Source organism: Marmota monax, unplaced genomic scaffold (genome assembly GCF_021218885.2).
Source record: "Marmota monax isolate L192 unplaced genomic scaffold, Marmota_monax_Labrador192_F-V1.1 WCK01_AAM20220418_F8-fsc00021, whole genome shotgun sequence".
NCBI lineage: Eukaryota > Metazoa > Chordata > Mammalia > Rodentia > Sciuridae > Marmota > Marmota monax.
The window spans coordinates 11499341-11505340 of NW_026695228.1; positions in this window are offsets into that span (position 1 = coordinate 11499341).

The following is a 6000-nucleotide window of genomic DNA, read 5'->3' on the forward strand; positions in this document are numbered from 1 at the left end:
AAGACTGGAATGCAAAAAGCTGATAACAGGGGAACCCGCTCTAAGGGGTGTTTTAAGTGTGGGAAAGAGGGACATATAAAGAGAAACTGCCCGGAGAGGAGCGAGGGTGCTGGCAGAGGGATGCCTGGACTTTGTCCTCGGTGTCATAAAGGAAATCATTGGAGCAGTGAGTGCAGGTCAAAATTTGACATCCAGGGTAACCCAATACCATCGGGAAACGGGAGCAGGGGCCCGCCCCGGGCCCCGGGAGCCAAAGTGTACGGGGCAGTGCAGGGACAGAACAGTGCCCCAGGGAGTGGGCGTCTCCGCCGCCTCCCACTGACCAACCCCTTTCTATCTGGGAACTCCCCAGGGGAACACCAGGAAGCGCAGGACTGGACCTCAGTTCCACCTCCTGAGCGGTATTAACTCCCCAAATGGGACCTCAGACGCTGCCTACTGGGGTTTTTGGACCCCTGCCAGAGGGGACGGTGGGACTAGTGTTGGGACGAGGTAGCGCAACTCAGTGGGGCTTGAAGATTCTTATGGGGGTTGTTGATGCTGATTATCAGGGAGAAATAAAAATAGTAGTAGAAGCTACCCAAGGAATTGTTATTCTTCCCCCCCGGGGAGCATATAGCTCAATTGCTGCTGCTACCTTTAGCTTCCATTCCTGGGCACACCCTCCGTGGGTCCCGGGGCGACGGCAGCTTTGGCTTCACTGGAACTCCCCAGGCCTTTTGGGTAGCTCATTTGGATTCGCGTCCCAACCTGACCATTGAGATACAGGACAAGGCTTTCAAGGGAATACTAGATACGGGGGCGGATGTCTCTGTCATTTCTGAAAAACAATGGCCACCTGCCTGGCCCCTCCAGAGTCCCTCGGCCATATTACAGGGGATAGGACAGACCCGACCAAAAAGAAGTGCCTCCTTTTTAAAATGGAGAGATGGCAAAGGACATAGTGGCCATTTCCAGCCCTATGTAGTGACTGGACTCCCCACGAACCTTTGGGGGAGGGACTTGCTTCATCAAATGGGGGCTATTCTCACTACCCAGACTTTGAAAGGAAATAATGACTTTGTTAATGATGCAATGCTAGACATGGGATGGATCCCTGGAAGGGGACTAGGAAAGAGACATGAGGGCAGAATATCACCCGTGGATCCAGCAGAACAGGTTACCCGGTGGGGAAGAGACTGGAGAGGACTGGGAAATTTATCCTAGGGGCCACTGAAGTGCGGCCACCTCCACTGTCCATTACTTGGTTATCAGATGACCCTGTGTGGGTAGAACAGTGGCCCCTAACTAAGGACAAATTACAGGCCACTTCCCTATTAGTTCAAGACCAGCTTGAGTTAGGACACGTGGTGCCCTCTACCTCCCCTTGGAATACCCCTATTTTTGTTATACAAAAGGGGTCTGGGAAGTGGAGACTTCTTCAGGACCTACGAGCTATTAATAAAACTATGCAACCCATGGGACCCTTACAACCAGGGCTACCCTTTCCTACTGCGATCCCAAAGGATTGGCATCTTATTGTCATAGATTTAAAAGATTGTTTCTTCTCTATCCCCTTAGACCCACGAGACCGAAAGCGTTTTGCTTTTTCCTTGCCTTCCACAAACTTTAGGGAACCTTACCAACGGTATGAATGGACTGTCCTACCTCAAGGGATGACTAATAGTCCTACAATGTGCCAATATTTTGTAGCTGAGGTTTTATGACCCTTTCGACAGCAGTTCCCACAGCTCTACCTCATTCATTATATGGATGACATCTTACTGGCAGGGCCCAAGAAAAAAAGGCTTCTTCAATCTTATGAAGTCCTCCAATCCCTTCTAAAAGGGGCAGGGCTGGTCATAGCACCCGAAAAGGTGCAGTTTCAACACCCTTACAATTATTTGGGATACATCATTAATAACATAGGAATCTTTCCCCAGAGACCCCAGTTCCAGATAAATCAGCTCAAAACTTTACATCAGTGGCAGACATTCCTCGGAGAAATACAGTGGCTGCGCCCATCCTTTCATATTCCAACTGGAGAGCTCAAACCCCTGTATGACCTCTTGCGAGGAGATCCTTCTCCTACGTCGTGTAGAGTACCTACACCAGAAGCCTTACGAGCACTGAGGCTAATAGAAGAGGCTCTGCAGGACATGCAGATTACGCAGATAGATTATTCTCTGCCCTTGTCATTTATAGTTCTACCTTCTAAAATTACTCCCACAGGAGTGTTCTGGCAAACGGGTCCCATTTATTGGGTCCACTTGCCGGCTTCTAACCCCCGGGTATTGACTCCCTTTTATGAGCTAGTTATTAACTTAATTTGGAAGGCTAAATATTTGGGTGATGCATTGTTTGGAAAAACCTTTGACATACTTATTCAACCTTACACTCAAGATATGATACACAAGTTACAACAAGAACATGACCTTTGGTGTCTTTTCCTGTGCAGCTTCAAGGGTCAGATTGATAATCACTTCCCTAAACATAGACTTTTGGAGGGCTTTAAAAGGTGTCCCATTATCTTCCCAAAGATTATGAAAAGGGAACCTATTCCAGAGGCCCAAACTGTATATACAGATGGGGCCAAAAATGGATTTGCCGTCGTTTTTGATGGATCTCAAATTCTCCGACAACCTGTGTCAGGTCAGTCGGCCCAAAAGGCGGAAGTTGAAGCTTTAATCATAGCTCTCAAAGTCTATAGCTCTATTCCTCTTAATGTATATACTGACAGCTTGTATGTAGCCAATCTGGCTCTAGTCATAGAAACAGCATCATATATTGGAAAGCAATCCACCATCACAGAACAACTACAGGTAGTTCAGCTTCTCATTTGGGCTAGACGAGATCCTTTATACATTGGCCACATCCGAAGCCATTCAGGGCTCCCTGGACCTTTGTCAGAGGGCAACGCAAAAGCAGACGCTGCTACTCATGCTGTTGGCCTTTCCTGTGTGACGACCGAATATGATAAGGCCTTACAATTCCATAACAAATTTCATTTAAATGCACAGTCTTTACGCTTCCACACAGGATGTTCACGAGACCAAGCTTTACAGATTGTCTCATTATGTCCAACCTGTGCACCATTTATTCATTCTCCTTCCCTTGGAGTTAATCCAAGAAGACTACAACCTAATGATGTCTGGCAAACTGATGTTACACACTTCCCTAGCTTTGGTAAGCTCTCCTTTATACATGTTTCCACTGACACATATTCTGGCTTCATTTTTGCCACCTTACATACTGGAGAGAAGGCTAAGGACGTAATCAGTCATCTTCTAAAAGCCTTTTCCTCCATGGGCACCCCACGATGCCTCAAAACCGATAATGGTCCCGCATATGTAAGTCAGGCGGTTCAACGGTTTTGCACCCAATGGGAAATTAATCATAAGACTGGAATCCCTTATAATCCACAGGGACAGGCTATCGTGGAACGAGCCCATCAACATTTAAAAACTTATTTACAAAAAACAAAAGAGGGGGAGATATACCGGAATTGTCAGGGACCACAAGCACTTCTAAGCATAACCTTATTTACTTTAAATTTTTTACTCACTGACACTGGAGGGCGCACGGCTGCACAACGCCACTTTTCCCCTCCCACTGTACAAGATGCTCAAATAAGGTGGAAAGATTTATCCACTGGAAAGTGGCAACCCCCGGCTCCACTCTTAGCTAGAGTGAGGGGAGCTGTATGTGTTTTTCCCCCAGGAACTGAGAAGCCCATTTGGATCCCGGAGCGCTGCACCAGACCGGTGAATGAAAATTCAAGACAAAATGAAGTTCCCAAGATGGCTGATCCTGCCGCTGTTGTTCTCACCCCTTCAAGTGAGTGCCGAGACACACCTCATGAGCTGGACCCCGCTTGTGACATTCATTCTGGACAGGTTTGCTGAAGGAGGGCTTGACCCCCCCACCTGGGAATATTCATGAATATCTTTTTGGAGCCCCTTGTGAGTGTAAGGGAGGGCCCCGGCACTCGGCCCCCTCTGGTTATATCCAGAGCATTGATTGTGGGACTAAAGTAGCCTACATGGCGGCTGAACTCAATGAAAACATCGAAAGATTTAAGCAACCAAAATGGGTATGTGTTAATAAGCCCGGACTTGTTGTCCCTAATCCGACCGAGACTCTTGGAAGCTGTCCTGCCACTTGTCGTTACACCCCGGCAATGCACATCTCTTGTTATACATCAGCCTCAATTTGTGTTAATAATCAAGGAAAACAGTATTTTGAGGCCATCCTAACTAACACCCGTGGAGAATGGGGGACCACTTATAATTATATTCCTTTTCTTGGTGACCGGGGAAGGGAAGGCATCACGACTCGGTTAACGGAGGCGGGATGTGAGGGTGTCGTGGGTAAACCTTCCTGCTGGCCCATGCAGGCCCCTATCGGAATCTCTGATGGAGGGGGACCCACTGATGCTATTAAACACCTTCAGGTGATTAAGCTTTTAAAGCCAGAGATCCCTAAGCCTACATACCACCCCTTGATATTGCCCAAATCCCAGTTTCCTGATTTAGATGCCAATACATTAGATATCCTAGAAACTACCTTTTCTTTACTTAACAGTTCCAACCCTACCCTTGCTGGTGACTGCTGGCTCTGCATGACGGCAGGTGCAGTCATGCCATTGGTGGTTCCCATCAATTATACCATTGATGATGACAACACATGTCAATCTGGGCTACCCTTTAAGGTGCAGCCTCTAGGTGGTTTTATGTCATGCCTTCTGGGCATGATGCAAAATAATACCTATGATGTTGATGTTGGAATCTCTTCCTTTGGAAACTGCTCATTAGTAAAGAATTACTCCTCACCTACTCCGCCCATTTGTCCCCCTAATGGTACAGTTTTTATGTGTGGTGGAAATTTAGCTTTTCCCAGGCTCCCAGCAAATTGGACTGGTGGTTGCGTTCTGGCATTACTGCTTCCTGATATCACAATTATCTCAGGAGATGAACCCCTACCCATTCCTAGCCTAGACATCTTAGTTAGAAGACACAAGAGAGCTGTTCAGGCCTTACCACTCCTTGTTGGCCTTGGAATAACAGCTGCTGTGGGTACAGGCACGGCAGGATTGGGTACGGCTATACATTCTTACCGCCGCCTATCTCAACAGCTTATAGATGATGTGCAAACCCTGTCGGGAACCATTAAAGACCTACAAGACCAGATAGACTCTCTAGCAGAAGTAGTTCTTCAGAACAGGCGGGGTTTAGACTTGCTTACTGCCAATCAAGGGGGAATTTGTTTAGCCCTTGGGGAGAGGTGCTGTTTTTATGCTAACAAATCTGGCATAGTTCGCACAAAAATTAAACAACTCCAAGAAGACCTAGAAAAAAGGAGGAGGGAATTATTTGAGAACCCTCTCTGGACTGGACTTAATGGATTTTTGCCTTATCTTCTTCCCTTATTGGGACCATTGTTAGGCCTCCTTCTAGTAGTGGCAATAGGACCCTGCATTGTAAATAAGATAGTACAATTCATTAAGGATCAAATTAATATCTTAGCTTCTAAGCCGATACAGGTTCACTATCAACGCTTGAAGATGGATGATCGCCTCTCTGAGATATACTTCAGACCTATCCGAAGATGAGTGTCCTCCTTAAAAGAAGAACTCCTGCCATATCTTTTCTCTATGCATACCTCTCCCTCTTGCTTTCCTGTACTAGGATCTTTGCTGTCTAATCTCTCGGTCCAATCACATCTGCCATTCGGCGGTCGTGGGTCCCGTAGGTGGAGACGGTTAAGCGTTCACCGCAATAATGTCTTGATAGGTCATAACACCTTGAGCTGATCTTGTAGTACCCAGTGACGGGCAACTTTCACGCTTGCTGTGCGACCTAAGCCAGGGAATCGGGGCCTTCCCAGAGACGGGTAAGCATCGTAAGGGCTGTGAACGACCTAAGACAGGGGCTACTTGATTCCCACTGGCATGCAAAAAACAAAAGAGGGGGACTTGTTGGCAACAGGTCCACCTTGGCCCCTGGAGCCCTACCTCCACTA